This window comes from Dermacentor andersoni, chromosome 4 (assembly GCF_023375885.2).
Source record: "Dermacentor andersoni chromosome 4, qqDerAnde1_hic_scaffold, whole genome shotgun sequence".
Classification (NCBI taxonomy): Eukaryota; Metazoa; Arthropoda; class Arachnida; order Ixodida; family Ixodidae; genus Dermacentor; species Dermacentor andersoni.
In genome coordinates this window covers 176877212-176895133 of record NC_092817.1, presented here as the reverse complement: position 1 = coordinate 176895133, position 17922 = coordinate 176877212, and positions in this window count along the sequence as shown.

The window sequence follows — 17922 nt, the reverse complement described above, 5'->3', positions numbered from 1 at the left end:
GCTGAAGAAAGGCTGCCCCGAAGTGCTTCTGATGGTTAGGCTAGCTTCTTTACTCCGTAGAATGAAAAAAAAAAGAAAAAAAAAAGGAAAATAAAGAAACAAGACGAAAAAGAACCGCATCAAAAGCCCAGAATCAACCATTGCTCGTCGCGACTAAACGCTCTTAGGATGACGAGTAATTTCCAGGCGACGAGCGAATACGCTTTATCAAGAACACTGATAACGCCGGCGGGAGAAGCATTGTGGCGAAGTTCAATGCGCAGGAATAGCTTTAATTTTTTTATTTTTGTTTAGTTGACGTCATCACGCGTCACCGCGGGAAGCTTGAAAAGTTGAAGGTCAGTACGCCACGTGGTGGCACTCACGCGAACTAAACCCTTGTGTCCAGAAAAGCTGGATACGCGTTGCGGTGCCTGACTTCACAATGGGCTTTTTGTTTATTGATAGGGGTGCTGTCCTTGATAATGAACAAAGCTTGTGTGGGGCATAAAACACAACACGTACGCCAACTCGCTCACCGATTTTTTTAAGACGATGGGCGATTTGATGCTTGTAGCCAATCACCGCGACCTCACCGTCCTTTTATTTGGGCTACTCTTCAGTGACCATGGCTTTGCTGTTATGTTTCCTTCTTCTCCTGCGGATTGACTCAGCTACTGACTGAGACGAGTAATCCGTCAGGATAGCCTGGATCTTTCAGGCGTGTAACTTGTGCTTGAAAACTGCAATTTAGTCTGTGCTGGTAGGACCAGTCTAATGCATTAGAGGAGCAAGCCTGAACAATAGCTCTCTTTGTTTACTGTATGCTGATGAGAAGGGCAGGAGTTGTTTGTGCGCACGGGTTTCATATGTCCAACAAACATGATCATTAGAAAAAACGAGCTTGAGGTAGAGGAAATGGAGGGAATCATCTTATGGCATTCCATGTGTTAAGACCACGGGAGGTTAGACATTTTTCAAGTATACCGACCAGTTGTGATGAAGCGGAAAACAACTCCCAGGCAGCACGCTGTAAAACTACAAAACGTCGTCCTTGTATTTGAAGGTTCTCAAAGCCTTAGTTCTTGCTAATAGTTGCCAAAAGCAGCTCGCTCAACAAAGGCGCAATACACGACCCTATAGACACTCCTTTGTTCTGAGATAGATTTCCTCATTGCATTTCACGTATGTGGATTCAAGGTAAAACTGCACCAGATCGAGGAAATTTCCCGCGCTTAACCGTGCTCGCTATTGAAAGTCAACCTCACCGAAATCTTCAATGCATTCTCTGGCGCATTCCAACAACCTATTGTGTGGCAGCGAGTAATAAAAGTCCCTAATGTCGATCGTGGATGCGACAAGCTTACGACATTCATTAAGATTAAGGAAATCAATTACCTCTTGGGAGTTATTAATCAACAACGGGTCTTGTGCGAATAATGACTGCAGGTTATACATATATATAAGCCACCTGTAGGGCCATTGTTCGCACAAGACCCGTTCTTTATTAATTCCCAAGAGGTGATTGATTTCCTTAAGTCGTATATATATATATATATATATATATATATATATATATATATATATATATATATATATATATATATATATATATATATATATATATATATATATATATATATATATATATATATATATATATATAGAATGTTGTTTTCCCTCTGTTTTTTCTTTGTAACACGTTGTGTCAGACAAAAAAATTTCATTTGGCAGTAAATGCTTGTCCTCGTTTTTTCCTGCGTCCCCTGTGCCACTTTGCGCAGCACCACACAATCTCATGGAAAACGAACTAGCCCAAACCATCACCCTTCTGTGTAGAGGGGGTTCAGAAACGACTGATACAATTTTTTGTGACAACGTACACTCTCACACTCTTAGGCAAAGTTACACCCTTTGGAGTGCCCCTTCTGCCACACAACGATAATCGTCACCTGCCTTGATGCGTTTCCTTTCTTGAAAACGCCGCGCCCGCTACTTTCCTCTCGGGAATGCTATCATGCTGATAACGCGCATGCCGTTCGTTATTGGAAAGTACCGGGCTCGCAGCGTTAAAGAAAGGAAACGCATCAAGGCAGATGACGATTATTGTTGTGTGGCAGAAGGGGCACTCCAAAGGGTGTAACTTTGCCTAAGAGTGTACACTCTTAAAACGGTTGCACCCTTTGGGGTGTATATTTGTCCCACAACAATAATCGTCATCTGCCTTGCTTGCGTTTCCTTTCTTGAAACTCGGCGCTCGCTACTTTCCTGTCGAGAATGCTGCGTAACACTGATAACGCGCATGCCGTTCGTGACTGGGAAGTACCGGGCTCGCAGCGTTAAAGAAAGGAAACGCGGGCGAGACAGATGCCGATTATTGTTGTGGGACAAGATACGCCCCAAAGGGTGTAAATTTTTATAAGAGTGTAGGCAAAGTTACACCCTTTCGGTTGTATTTCTGCCAACAACAATAATCGTCATCTGCCTTGCTTGTGTTTTCTTTCTTGAAAACGCCGCGCCCGCTACTTTCCTGGTGGGAATGCTATGTTACGCTGATAACGCGCATGCCGTTTGTTACTGGGAATTACCGGGCTCGCAGCGTTAAAGAAAGGAAATGCGGATAAGACAGATGACGATTATCGTTGTGTGGCAAAAGGGTGTAATTTTGCTTAAGAGTGTACATGCTGCATGGTCATTTTTTTTCGGCGCTTCAAGAAAGCGCACGAAATATTGAAACTGCGTGACTTTGTTCGTGCGCTATCGCATTGCAGCGCTCTCAACCATGCTTCGAGCCTATCGCTTATCAGAGACGGCGGTGCTTCCTTTCCGTGTGCCACCGCAAAAGATGCTGACGCACTGTGAAGCCGATGCCGCATACTTCGCCATGGTCCGCGCGCACAGTTCTTTCGCTCGAAGCGCGGTGGAAAAGTGCGGCCTGCAATACGACAGCGCATTAGCGCAGTCAAGTGATCTTGTTTAATATATTTCGCAGGCTTTCTTCAAGCGCCGAAAGATATCGCCAGGCAGCATGGGCGTTGGCATAAAGAATTGGATTAGTCGTTTCTGAATCCCCTCTAACGCGTGACGAAACGCACTTAACCCTAAAGTGAGTGCTAAATGTTTTGCATAATTGATCTTAGTTAATTAACGAATTATGCGGAAATAAAGAGTGCACTAAGGAGCGCCACATGACGACAAACCATATGTCGTTGGTTTCATTCAGCTGCGGTTAACCACTTTCTCTTAACCCTCGATTCAAGTTACGTGAAACACCCTGTATGAATGGCTTATGCGTTTGCGGACGGAGCTTGTGGAAGATTAGCGACAATGGCCAGCGCTGGCTGTTATGTCTGTGAGAGACGGCGTTGCACTCATCCGCTTCGTTATGTGAGTTTTATTAAATAGCCCCTTTTTGTGTTCAAGTAACAGATTTTCGTTCAGCGGGAAGGGAGGGCGGGCAGCAACAAGGCCAGATTCCCAACACTTTCAATTAAAGCTTGCTTAGCTCACAAGCGCGTGGACCCACATTCATAAATTAGCATCTGGCTCTTTCGCTGATGTGACATGCGTAAGCAACACATGCGGGACATTGCTGCTCCATGGAACAGGCGTCTCACCTTTCTATATCTTCCCATTAGCAATACCGATCATTTACCTCATATGAGCGCAAGCTAGAGTGCACATTGCATATGTTTGCGGCTCATCTGTCCAGCTGCTTGCGATGCCTGACAGCTCTTGCTACTTACCCGAAGGCGTTACTGCAGTGATGCCCTATTGCATAAGCACTAAATATTACATTGGGCAGACATGGCAGGGTCTCCACTGCAACGTGAGTGGAACACTTCGCGAGGTGATAACCGCTAGACATCAACTATATATGCCTGCGATACCACAAAAGGCTGACAGATCCAGGAAACGAGAACACCTCTTGCATTGCTTTTACTCGTATTCTAGTTTTTTTTGTTAATTAGATACAGAAGGCGAGACGTGCAGCAGGTTTCTCTTCCTTCTTTTTTTGGGGTGGGGGGGAGTGAGGGGAGGGCGACTGCATCGTCGCCATCATCGATCTTATGTGTCCGTCGAGACCGCTGTGCACATTCAGAAGAAACTCTTTCAGATGAGTCAAGCTTGGTTGTTGCATATTCTCGTGAACTTCCATCAAATATGTACCACTGTGGCACCTGCCAGAGCTCCTATTGTACAGATCATTACTGCGAGAAGAAAGCGTTCCATTTTAGCGGGCAGGATCACTTGCGAAAACTGGCAGAGTTCTCGTGTCAAACACTTTCCAAAGAGAAGCTGGCATCAACAAGTTCTTATGCGGCCCTTTAGCTTTGCAGTTCGTCGCACGTTTTCTGAATATGTCGGCATATTCATTTCATTCCATAACGAGAAGTCTTAAATTCGCACTTCCTCACTTCTCCATTTCATATTCGGTATACAAGGTGTCCCAGCTATCATGTACCAAGACTTAAATATGCGCAAATGACACGTAGCTGGACAGAACCAAGGTAACGTTGTTTGCCATCGCTTGGAGATACTCAGACTAATTTTTTTTTTTTTTTGCATTCTGCCTAATTACATAATTAGTCTGTATTCAATCAGCTTCTTCAATATTGTAATTTGATGAAAATTGTAAGTGAGAAAATTATAGAGCAACGTGAAAAATTCCCGATACAGCTTTCCGTTGCTCAATACTTGCTACAAAAGAGTGTTTTCTCCGAGCGTGAAAGAATTAAGCCCGCGAATACACGCGCAGTGCCCCGAGCGATCGGTCGCGCGGCAATGTTGCGTGTATTCAGAGTGTCCCCACAGCGCCGAGACTACGGATTAAATCTGACCACCTGCGCTTTTTCTACGTGCACCCTAAGCACAGTACATGAACGTTTTTGCATTTCGCCCCCATCGAAATGCAGCCGCCACGGCTGCGTGTTTGAGCTCGGCAGCGCCACGCCATAGCTACTGGGCTACCGCGGCGGGTGCTAATTGATTTTACTTCATCTGTTGCAGTCTAGTATTTAGCATGTCCCTCGTTTATCTCTCTCGTTTCATTAAATACGCTATCTACACATTGTATATACTGTTAGTTGTACCTGTAACGACCCCAGTTCTGTCAATCACTTCCCTGCTCCTTCTTCTTTTTCTTTTTTTATTCACTAGCGCTTTAAACTAAATTATGGTGCTTTACGTGCCAAAACCACTTTCTGATCATGAGGCATGCCGTAGTGGAGGATTTCGGAAATTTCGACTACCTGGGGTTCTTTAACGTGCACCTAAATATAAGTACACGGGTCACTAGCGCTTTAAACGTATCTTGCTTATCTCGACCACTGACCAGTTAAACCTCCCATTAGCTTTGAATCCCAGCTTCAGTAAGACGAACGTCTTTTACGGGGTTGGCATTCCACGACAATGTGCTGAGTAGTCTCCGGACTGCGGCGGACACAAGCCTCATCCTGTTGACAATAATCACTCCAACGCGTTTTCCTAGTCGGGCAGCCAGATCGGGCCTCAAATAACAAGGCTTTGTGTTACCGTACTGATTTGCTCTCCTGATTTCTTCTCTCATGTATCTGTAAAGCTCCATGAACTTTTTTGTTTCCATTCATTGCACCTAATTGCCCGTCTCTGTTTCTGTAATTTCCTATATGTCGTATCAGGGTTGCCTATGATGATAATGTATATTTTTATCGGCTTCCCCTTTGAAACGGCGCGGAGACAAGTCTCTACGTACACCTAGGAGTCTATAATGTAAAGCTATTCCAATCTGCTTGTATTCTATTTGTGCATGATTGGTAAAAAGATTTTCGGGCCACAACCATTTCGCCTGTCTTTCCCATGATGTCATGCGTCATCAGATATGACGTTTACACACTTATTATGCATGATTCGGCCGAAAAACATTAAAGTAATAATTTTCGTTTCTACGCCTTTTCCGCCATTAGCCCCTCCGGTCATTCATTTTAAACAGCACCAAAAAACACACGAACAAGAAAGAGCGCAGGACCAGCGCTGAGTGCCAACATCTTCGTTGAAGCCCGCACAAATATATGCGATTCGCAACGGGCTGCAAGACAGAAAGAAAGAGAAGGCGGCGAGACATCGTCAATCAGCCCCTGCTGCCCATTCGTCACAAACGTTAAACTATACAAATGTAAAATGCGCAATAAGGACACAATCCAAACTGATCAACCTCTAAGGAACTGAAGTTCCTTATCGCAAAGAGCTATAGAAGGGGCGTTTACGGAAGTGGCTCCTAATTGACAAATTTAAGAGGCCTCAAACATTTCCTTGGCCATCTGATCGCTACACTTTCTCAGCACACGATTGTATTCTAGGCGGGGTGAACAGCCACACTTTGCACAATGAACAGCTATATTACTAGTAGTCTTAATCTTGACACTGTGCGCAGGCTCATGCAAACGTTCATTAAGGCAGCGTCCCGTTTGCCCTATGTAAGTGCAGCCGCAAAAGGTGAGAATGGCATAAACTACATTGGTTTTGCAATCTACAGCCTTGGCGGTATGTCGCTTACTACACAGTTTAGGCGTTTGCCGGCTATCGTTGACTTTCTTGCACAACTTTCCCAACTTGTTAGGTGCGGTAAACGCCACCTCAGCACCAGCCCGGCCCGCGGCTTTCTTGGTGCGGTGGGGGCAAAAGCCTTGGTTATGTCATTTATCACTTCGCGTGGTTGCATGGTGGAACGAACCTCTTGCAACAAGACTTCCGTGTAGGATGACAGCAGTTGCGCTGGATACCCACTTTCCTTAAGCCGATGAACTTCATTGGCGAAGCTGCTCGACACCAAGTGTGGGCAAGAACAAACAAACGGATGGATGCTGAGGTAAACGAGTACCACGGCTCAGATTCTATGCTACACGTCCGAGATACACTCACCCAGCGTAGCAAATGTCTTGCCTACAATGTTCTTAACGCAACACTCAGCAAAATTATCTCTGCAGGGAAAAGGAAATACCGCACGAGCGAGGCGGCGCTTGGAAAAGCGCGGTGGGGTGGGCGTAACCAGCGGCACATGACCGGCGCAGCATCAATGTCTCTATGGAAACGCGATGGGTGGACGTAACCCCGTAGACGCATGATAAGCTATCTACCTTTGAGGTAAAGTGGAAGCGTGAATCGCTCTGCCGCCTGGCGGGTGGTCAGACCCTTACTTGCTCGGCCGTGAAACGGCTCGAGTGTCCGCTCTTTACGTATGTTACTCTATAGTGTCCCAGCTAATTTTAGCCAGAGTTAAAAAATATGCAAATGCGACGTAGCCGGACACAGCAAAGTAATGTTGTTTTCCGTCGCTTGTAGACACTCAAACTATTTCTTCATTCCGCCTAATTAGATAATTAGCCTTAATTAATTTATCAATTAACTGCTCAATATAATATATAGATGAAAAGCATCAATGAGAAAATTGTAGAGCCACATGGAAAGCTCAATACGTTCTGCATAAAAGTGTTTTTCCGAGCGTCAAAGAAGCCCGCGAATACAGGCAAAGCACCTCGAGCGGGCAGTCATGCGGTAATTTTGGGTGCATTTGCGCTCTTCTTTCAGGCTCGGAAAAACACTTTTATAAAGCACGTATTGAGCAACAGACAGCTATATGGGAAGGCTTCCATGTCGCTACAATTGTCTCAATGATGCTTTTCATATAGTTATAATATTGGAGAAGTTAATTGATTATTTAATTAAGGCTAATTACCGAATTAGGTGGAATGAAAAAAACATTGAGTATCTACAAGCGACGGTAAACAACATTACCTTTGTTCTGTCCGGTTACGTGGCATGTGCCTATTTTTAAACTCTGGCTAAAGTTAGCTGGGACGCCCTGTATATTTGTGCAGGCTTCAATAAACATGTTGTTGGCAGTCAGCGCTGGTCTTGTGCTCTTCCTTGTGCGTGTGTTCTTTCGCGCTGTTTAAAAGGACTGATCCGTACCAACTAGCCCGCACCCAAACCCTTCTGAGCCCTCCGGTGTTGGCCAATCTGGGCGGGAGGGGGGGGGCTGCACCCATTTCACCTGTCTGCAGCGTGACTTCATAAAACCGCGACAACTCACCGCGTGAAAGTTGCATGTACACAGTGAAGATGCATCATTACGCCGAACAAAACTCAATTCATTTTTGACTAGCCGGAGACTACCCCGTTCCACAAGATATAAAATATGGCTGCCCGCCAATTGCTCTGGCACTGGCTTCTGGCAGCTATATATACGTGGTAGGATGGATTTCTCCACGTATAATAAACATTTTTTGTGCGACCATATAACTTTGTCGAGCCCTTTCGATTCGTATACGACATCACTCTTCCAGCTTGTTTTTTCGCTGAAGATCCGTTTAGCGACATTTTTAACTTCTGTTGCCATTTTCGACCAGCTACCGCAAATTAAGAAAGATGAAGCGCACCCATCGGAAGCGTCGACACCACCCTCTTCGTTAGTTCATCTACTTCCGCTGTGCTAGCTTTCGCAGAGCAAGTCAGCGAAGAAGGAGTTGAAGCACTGCCTAGGGCTCGTTTGATTGCGAATAATTCCACTTCTGCTGAACGCATTGAAGTATTTTTCCGGCGAAGTGTTTCTGAAATAGTCTATTTTAACTTCAATTGCATTTCTTGACTTCAATAAAAAGTCGTTCTATGCTCCATTCAATGAGCAGAGCGTTTGATTGGGTTATACCAACCACGCTGCAGGTTTTCTCGCTGGGTAGGCATAGAAACGCTAACGCATATAAAAGCTAACTCGTATTGTGTTCTCCTGCCGTTTCCGTTTTCTCAAAGCCACGTGATACGCTGTAGGTATTGATCTCAATCGCCGGCCGCGCAAGCCGAATCGAGGCGTCGGTGACGTCAGTGGGAGGAAGCGCGAACCTTGCTGGCAGCGCTAACAATGATCTTGTGGAGCAGCACGCCGCAGATTGGGGGAAGGGCGCGGGCGGCGAAAGGCGGGAGGGGGGGGGGGGGGGCACTTTGTTCGGCGCGCTGCCTTTATTCCGTCGTGGATACGCTTTAAAATGCGCTTTCGCTGTCCCGGTGGGCCCTGGTGAATGAGATGCCTCGTGGGAAGCACCCAGATAATGCGTATTGCCGTCTTGGGAGGCAACAGCATCGACACAGGCGGTATCAAAACAGATAAACGGTGTCTAATTTGTAGATTCAGCTAATTCCAGGCGTCGCTTTATTTGACACAACTTAATGCTCGCGCGACACTACTACCTAGATCATGAGATCACCACATTTGGCGATGTTAATTACCTTGTACCTAGTGAAAGGGTGAAGAGGGCAAGATAGCAGGCAGTATTTACGTTGGGAAACACAAGACATCGACAGGCAGCCTGTAAGCTACGAAGTCAGTTTCCTATACTAGAGTTGTTGGTGCGTTGGAGAAGCACAAGAGCGCCCTTCCGCACTCGCAAATTATTCGTAAGCACTGCGCAGTCGCTCAAGCAGCTATAAAGCCGTGTCTCTTTCATTGTCCTCGTCCTGAACCGAAACAATGACATCTGCATCTGCCCAGTGCCAGCCCGAATTGCGCCATTATCCTGTCGAATCCTCTTTGCATGACTATAAGGAGTCGTTGTACGTGCGCGCCTGTGTGCGGTCGTGTGCGTGTGAGATATATAGGAGAGTTAGTAGCCATGGCATCGTGCTGCCGAGCACAGTGTCATTCCTACTGTGTGTGTTGCATTGGAGCATGCCTTAGTGAACTCATCCGGGGCATATCGGCGTACTCATCACTGCTGCAGAAACTGCCGCATCTCCTACCACAGCGTTGATGCGCGCTTTCGCAGTAAAAAAAATAAAAACACTCCATTTGCAGCGTCTCGGAGCCATATATAAAAGCTTGTGCTGGGGCTCTATAACGTAAAACTATTTCAATATGTTTTTATTCCAATCTCCTGACGTCAAATTTGCGTAACCGCCGACGCAAGCATCGAGTGGTCACCCGCAGTGTCTGAAGACAATCAAACACTCTCCTCGTTTATAGGAGGTCACTTTTGTTTGCTTCAAAAACGAATAACATTGCCAACAATGAGCGGCTTGTCTTATCTAATCGGCTGAGAAGAGGCGAGGAGCACGCTCAAGTGGAGAGGGATTCGATGGGGCCACTGCGTGAAAATCGATAATCGGATGAAGAGGGTGGTGCTGGCGTCTGCGATTGGTACGTTTTCCCGTACTTAGCTTGCGGTGGCTGGCCGAAAATCGCAGCGGCATGCAACGGAAGCTTAAGAATGACGCTAAAACGGATCCTCAGCAAAGAGTTGTCGAAATGAAGTCGTAAACGTGCCGAAAGTGCTCGAAAATGTTACACAGTCACCTAAAAAGTTTTATAATACGCAAATAAACCCATACTCTCCGGCAGGTGCGAGTAGCCAGTGCCTGAACAATCGGCGGTAGCCATCTTTTATTCCTTTCGGAACGGGGCAGCCTGCAGCTATTCAGAAGAAAATTCGGTTTGTTCGGCATACTAATGCATCTTTAACGCGAAAGACGTCACTTTGACGCGGTGAGTTCTTCCGGTTTTCTTACGTCGTGTGACAGGCAGGTGAAGTGGGGACAGCCCGAAAACTTTTAACCAATAGCCGAGGGATAATGGCAGAAAGGCGTCGAATCAAAAATAACTATTTTTCTTTTGTTCGGTCAAAGCATGCATAATCAGTGTGTACACGTCATATCAGATGGGGAGCTATCGCGGTTTTCATGACGTCGCGTGACACACAGGTGAAGTGGGGGTGGTCCAAACAAGTATTTGACCAATCGCGGAGGTCTGATTGCAGAATTGGAATAGAAAAGTTTGGAATAGTTTTACGTTATAGCGCCCCTGTTCGCGAGGCGGGCGAATAATGCAAATACGTTCCGCTAACGATCCGCTTGCGTGAGTGGTGGAAACGCGTTCACGTTGCAGCTATTGTTTATATATATCGTAATAACCGACACGTACCAGTCGAAACAGCGAAGTACAAGTTAACAGAAATGTTCCCTGACCCGAAATAGCGGTGCGCAACCTTTCACAGAGCAGTTACTGTAGTTTCGCTCACCGCACTTCAAGTCGCATTCAATTTTCGTTTGCGAAAGGGCGCAAGTGACCCTTGCAGTACCGTTTCTTTTGTCACTCCCAAGCAGTTCCTTCTAGACGCTTTTGCGGATGACTGTGATTAAATCATACCGCTAGGCACACCACTAGTAAGAACTTAAAAATCGCTAACGCGTATATGCGTGCGTCGTATGAGACGTAGTGCTTCTGCATGCGTCTAAACTCATCCTCGGGCGTGTCCAGACACACTTATACTTTGATGCTGCTTCATCTGCTTTAAATATTGAATGCCTTAGGTGACTTTCTGCGCAGACGTGAGGGAGGACATAAATTCACCAGCTCACTTCGATGGCAACCAGTGTGAGCGCAGCATTTTGCTCGCTTTTCTAACAAAACACGTTTAGGAGTGACTGGGGGCGTTCAGTAAATTATAGATAAAATGTGAGAGTAGATAATACGTAAAGTGCTCGATAAGTGGTGCTCGGAATAACATAAACCAATAAAAATTATGCGGCACATAACACAGCAATTTTCAATCAGAGCGTAATAGTACGACTACAGAAGTAGCTCGAAGTTGCTCGTTCGTAGTGTTGAGGGTAGAATACCGGATTGCGATATACGCTGGCTACTTGTCTTCGATTCCAGCAAAATAGAGATTATTTTATCTCTCTGTGGTAGTTTACCTATGGCTTTCGCCACTTGCGTCTCACAAGGACAAGATCACGCTATGCAGTACATCTGCCCGGCAGCCTTATCCATCAGATAGTGGGGTCACGCGTTTAAGTTAATTGCAGTGTTTTCCATGTGCTACAGAGCATATATAGAAACATTGGTATATATGCACTGTGAGAACTGCACAATAAGTTCGCTTGAACCCATGACTCGACGGTCCACTAGGCGTGGCTGTCGAGGGGTAATGAGGACGCAGTGCTTGCCGTCATCTTGCCGTTGTCAGATGGGAGGAAGAAGGTTTGCCTCGGCAGGGGATACACACGCGTTCCCAGGTCGGCGGTGGGTGTGCCCTCCGGGGGGATCATGGGCACGTGCAGACCTCCTGTTGCACGCAGGAGAGGCTAGGTCACGCATTGTGACCGAACAGTGCAGCCAAGCTGTCTCGAAATACTGGGAAGAGAAAGCTTTCCGTGGTTCCACTTTATTTTTTAAATTTCATCTCACCGAATTCAGCACAAAGATATGGTTTCTGAAACATAGAGAAGTCACCATTCCCGTAGTCAAGGTGCTTCAGCGGGCATGGGAGGAGGACAGGCTTTGCCTCGGCAGGGGATACACACGCGTTCCCAGGTCGGCGGTGGGTGTGCCCTCCGGGGGGATCATGGGCACGTGCAGACCTCCTGTTGCACGCAGGAGATGCTAGGTCACGCATTGTGACCGAACAGTGCAGCCAAGCTGTCTCGAAATACTGGGAAGAGAAAGCTTTCCGTGGTTCCACTTTATTTTTTAAATTTCATCTCACCGAATTCAGCACAAAGATATGGTTTCTGAAACATAGAGAAGTCACCATTCCCGTAGTCAAGGTGCTTCAGCGGGCATGGGAGGAGGACAGGCTTTGCCTCGGCAGGGGATACACACGCGTTCCCAGGTCGGCGGTGGGTGTGCCCTCCGGGGGGATCATGGGCACGTGCAGACCTCCTGTTGCACGCAGGAGATGCTAGGTCACGCATTGTGACCGAACAGTGCAGCCAAGCTGTCTCGAAATACTGGGAAGAGAAAGCTTTCCGTGGTTCCACTTTATTTTTTAAATTTCATCTCACCGAATTCAGCACAAAGATATGGTTTCTGAAACATAGAGAAGTCACCATTCCCGTGACCAAAGTGCATCAGCGAGAATGGGAGGAGGACAGGCTTTGCCTCGGCAGGGGATGCGCACGCGTTCCCAGTTCGGCGTTGGGTGTGCCCTCCGGTGGAATCGTGGGCACGTGCAGACCTCCTGTTGCACGCAGGAGATGCTAGGTCACGCATTGTGACCGAACAGTGCAGCCAAGCTGTCTCGAAATACCGGGAAGAGAAGGCTTTCCGTGGTTCCACCTTATTTTTTAAATTTCATTCCACCGAATTCAGCACACAGGTATGGTTTCTTGAAACATACAGAAGTCACCATTCCCGTAGTCAAAGTGCTTCAGCGGGAATGGGAGGAAGACAGGCTTTGCCTCGGCAGGGGATGCACACGCGTTCCCAGGTCGGCGTTGGGTGCGCCCTCCGGTGGGTTCGTGGGCACGTGCAGACCTCCTGTTGCACGCAGGAGATGCTAGGTCGCGCATTGTGACCGAACAGTGCAGCCAAGCTGTCTCGAAATACCGGGAAGAGAAGGCTTTCCGTGGTTCCACTTTATTTTTTAAATTTTATTCCACCGAATTCAGCACAAAGATATAGTTTGTGAAACATAGAGAAGTCACCATTCCCGTAGTCAAGGTGCTTCAGCGGGAATGGGAGGAGGGCAGGCTTTGCCTCGGCAGGGGATGCACACGCGTTCCCAGGTCGGCGTTGGGTGTGCCCTCCGGTGGGATCGTGGGCACGTGCAGACCTCCTGTTGCACGCAGGAGATGCTAGGTCGCGCATTGTGACCGAACAGTGCAGCCAAATTGTCTCGAAATACCGGGAAGAGAAGGCTTTCCGTGGTTCCACTTTATTTTTTAAATTTCATTCCACCGAATTCAGCACAAAGATATAGTTTCTGAAACATACAGAAGTCACCATTCCCGTAGTCAAGGTGCTTCAGCGGGCATGGGAGGAGGACAGGCTTTGTCTCGGCAGGGGATGCGCACGCGTTCCCAGGTCGGCGGTGGGTGTGCCCTCCGGTGGGATCGTGGGCACGTGCAGACCTCCTGTTGCACGCAGGAGATGCTAGGTCGCGCATCCTGACCGAACGGTGCAGCCAAGCTGTCTCGAAATACCGGGAAGAGAAAGCTTTCCGTGGTTCCACTTTATTTTTTAATTTCATTCCACCGAATTCAGCAAAAAGATATAGTTTGTGAAACATAGAGAAGTCACCATTCACGTGATCAAGGTGCATCAGCGGGAATGGGAGGAGGACAGGCTTTGCCTCGGCAGGGGATGCACAGGCGTTCCCAGGTCGGCGTTGGGTGTGCCCTCCGGTGGGATCGTGGGCACGTGCACACCTCCTGTTGCACGCAGGAGATGCTAGGTCGCGCATTGTGACCGAACAGTGCAGCCAAGCTGTCTCGAAATACCGGGAAGAGAAGGCTTTCTGTGGTTTCACTTTATTTTTTAATTTCATTCCACCGAATTCAGCACAAAGATATAGTTTCTTGAAACATACAGAAGTCACCATTCCCGTAGTCAAGGTGCTTCAGCGGGAATGGGAGGAAGACAGGCTTTGCCTCGGCAGGGGATGCACACGCGTTCCCAGGTCGGCGTTGGGTGTGCCCTTCGGTGGGATCGTGGGCACGTGCAGACCTCCTGTTGCACGCAGGAGATGCTAGGTCGCGCATTGTGACCGAACAGTGCAGCCAAGCTGTCTCGAAATACCGGGAAGAGAAGGCTTTCCGTGGTTCCACTTTATTTTTTAAATTTCATTCCACCGAATTCAGCACAAAGATATAGTTTCTTGAAACATACAGAAGTCACCATTCCCGTAGTCAAGGTGCTTCAGCGGGAATGGGAGGAAGACAGGCTTTGCCTCGGCAGGGGATGCACACGCGTTCCCAGGTCGGCGTTGGGTGTGCCCTCCGGTGGGATCGTGCGCACGTGCACACCTCCTGTTGCACGCAGGAGATGCTAGGTCGCGCATTGTGACCGAACAGTGCAGCCAAGCTGTCTGGAAATACCGAGAAGAGAAGGCTTTCCGTGGTTCCACTTTATTTTCTAAATTTGATTCCACCGAATTCAGCAAAAAGATATAGTTTGTGAAACATAGAGAAGTCACCATTCCCGTAGTCAAGGTGCTTCAGCGGGAATGGGAGGAGGACAGGCTTTGCCTCGGCAGGGGATGCACACGCGTTCCCAGGTCGGCGTTGGGTGTGCCCTCCGGTGGGATCGTGGGCACGTGCAGACCTCCTGTTGCACGCAGGAGATGCTAGGTCGCGCATTGTGACCGAACAGTGCAGCCAAGCTGTCTCGAAATACCGGGAAGTGAAGGCTTTCCGTGGTTCCACTTTATTTTTTAAATTTCATTCCACCGAATTTAGCACAAACACATGGTTTCTGAAACTTACAGAAGTCACCATTCCCGTAGTCAAGGTGCTTCAGCGGGAATGGGAGGAGGACAGGCTTTGCCTCGGCAGGGGATGCACACGCGTTCCCAGGTCGGCGTTAGGTGTGCCCTCCGGTGGAATCGTGGGCACGTGCAGACCTCCTGTTGCACGCAGGAGATGCTAGGTCGCGCATTGTGACCGAACAGTGCAGCCAAGCTGTCTCGAAATACCGGGAAGAGAAAGCTTTCTGTGGTTCCACTTTATTTTTTAATTTCATTCCACCGAATTCAGCAAAAACATATAGTTTGTGAAACATAGAGAAGTCACCATTCCCGTAGTCAAGGCGCTTCAGCGGGAATGGGAGGAGGACAGGCTTCGCCTCGGCAGGGGATGCACACGCGTTCCCAGGACGGCGTTGGGTGTGCCCTCCGGTGGGATCGTGGGCACGTGCAGACCTCCTGTTGCACGCAGGAGATGCTAGGTCGCGCATTGTGACCGAACAGTGCAGCCAAGCTGTCTCGAAATACCGGGAAGAGACGGCTTTCCGTGGTTCCACTTTATTTTTTAAATTTCATCCCACCGAATTCAGCACAAACATATGGTTTCTGAAACATACAGAAGTCACCATTCCCTTGATCAAGGTGCATCAGCGGGAATGGGAGGAGGACAGGCTTTGCCTCGGCAGGGGATGCACACGCGTTCCCAGGTCGGCGTTGGGTGTGCCCTCCGGTGGGATCGTGGGCACGTGCAGACCTCCTGTTGCACGCAGGAGATGCTAGGTCGCGCATTGTGACCGAACAGTGCAGCCAAGCTGTCTCAAAATACCGGGAAGTGAAGGCTTTCTGTGGTTCCACTTTATTTTTTAAATTTCGTTCCACCGAATTCAGCACAAAGATATAGTTTCTGAAACATACTGAAGTCACCATTCCCGTAGTCAAGGTGCATCAGCGGGAATGGGAGGAGGACAGGCTTTGCCTCGGCAGTTGATGCACACGCGTTCCCAGGTCGGCGTTGGGTGTGCCCTCCGGTGGGATCGTGGGCACGTGCACACCTCCTGTTGCACGCAGGAGATGCTAGGTCGCGCATTGTGACCGAACAGTGCAGCCAAGCTGTCTCGAAATACCGGGAAGAGAAGGCTTTCCGTGGTTCCACTTTATTTTCTAAATTTCATTCCACCGAATTCAGCCAAAAGATGTAGTTTGTGAAACATAGAGAAGTCACCATTCCCGTAGTCAAGGTGCTTCAGCGGGAATGGGAGGAGGAGAGGCTTTGCCTCGGCAGGGGATGCACACGCGTTCCCAGGTCGGCGTTGGGTGTGCCCTCTGGTGGGATCGTGGGCACGTGCAGACCTCCTGTTGCACGCAGGAGATGCTAGGTCGCGCATTGTGACCGAACAGTGCAGCCAAGCTGTCTCGAAATACCGGGAAGAGAAGGCTTTCCGTGGTTCCACTTTATTTTTTAAATTTCATTCCACCGAATTCAGCACAAAGATATAGTTTCTGAAACATACAGAAGTCACCAGTCCCGTAGTCAAGGTGCTTCCGCGGGAATGGGAGGAGGACAGGCTTTGCCTCGGCAGGGGATGCACACGCGTTCCCAGGTCGGCGGTGGGTGTGCCCTCCGGTGGGATCGTGGGCACGTGCAGACCTCCTGTTGCACGCAGGAGATTCTAGGTCGCGCATTGTGACCGAACAGTGCAGCCAAGCTGTCTCGAAATACCGGGAAGAGAAAGCTTTCCGTGGTTCCACTTTATTTTTTAATTTCATTCCACCGAATTCAGCAAAAAGATATAGTTTGTGAAACATAGAGAAGTCACCATTCCCATAGTCAAGGTGCTTCAGCGGGAATGGGAGGAGGACAGGCTTTGCCTCGGCAGGGGATGCACACGCGTTCCCAGGTCGGCGTTGGGTGTGCCCTCCGGTGGGATCGTGGGCACGTGCAGACCTCCTGTTGCACGCAGGAGATGCTAGGTCGCGCATTGTGACCGAACAGTGCAGCCAAGCTGTCTCGAAATACCGAGAAGTGAAGGCTTTCCGTGGTTGCACTTTATTTTTTAAATTTCATTCCACCGAATTCAGCACAAAGATATAGTTTGTGAAACATAGAGAAGTCACCATTCCCGTGATCAAGGTGCATCAGCGGGAATGGGAGGAGGACAGGCTTTGCCTCGGCAGGGGATGCACACTCGTTCCCAGGTCGGCGTTGGGTGTGCCCTCCGGTGGGATCGTGGGCAGGTGCAGACCTCCTGTTGCACGCAGGAGATGCTAGGTCGCGCATTGTGACAGAACAGTGCAGCCAAGCTGTCTCGAAATACCGGGAAGAGAAGGCTTTCCGTGGTTCCGCATTATTTTTTAAAATTTCATTCCACCGAATTCAGCTCAAAGATATAGTTTCTGAAACATACTGAAGTCACCATTCCCGTAGTCAAGGTGCTTCAGTGGGAATGGGAGGAGGACAGGCTTTGCCTCGGCAGGGGATACACACGCGTTCCCAGGTCGGCGGTGGGTGTGCCCTCCGGTGGGGTCGTGGGCACGTGCACACCTCCTGTTGCACGCAGGAGATACTAGGTCGCGCCTTGTGACCGAACAGTGCAGCCAAGCTGTCTCGAAATACCGGGAAGTGAAGGCTTTCTGTGGTTCCACTTTATTTTTTAAATTTCGTTCCACCGAATTCAGCACAAAGATATAGTTTCTGAAACATACTGAAGTCACCATTCCCGTAGTCAAGGTG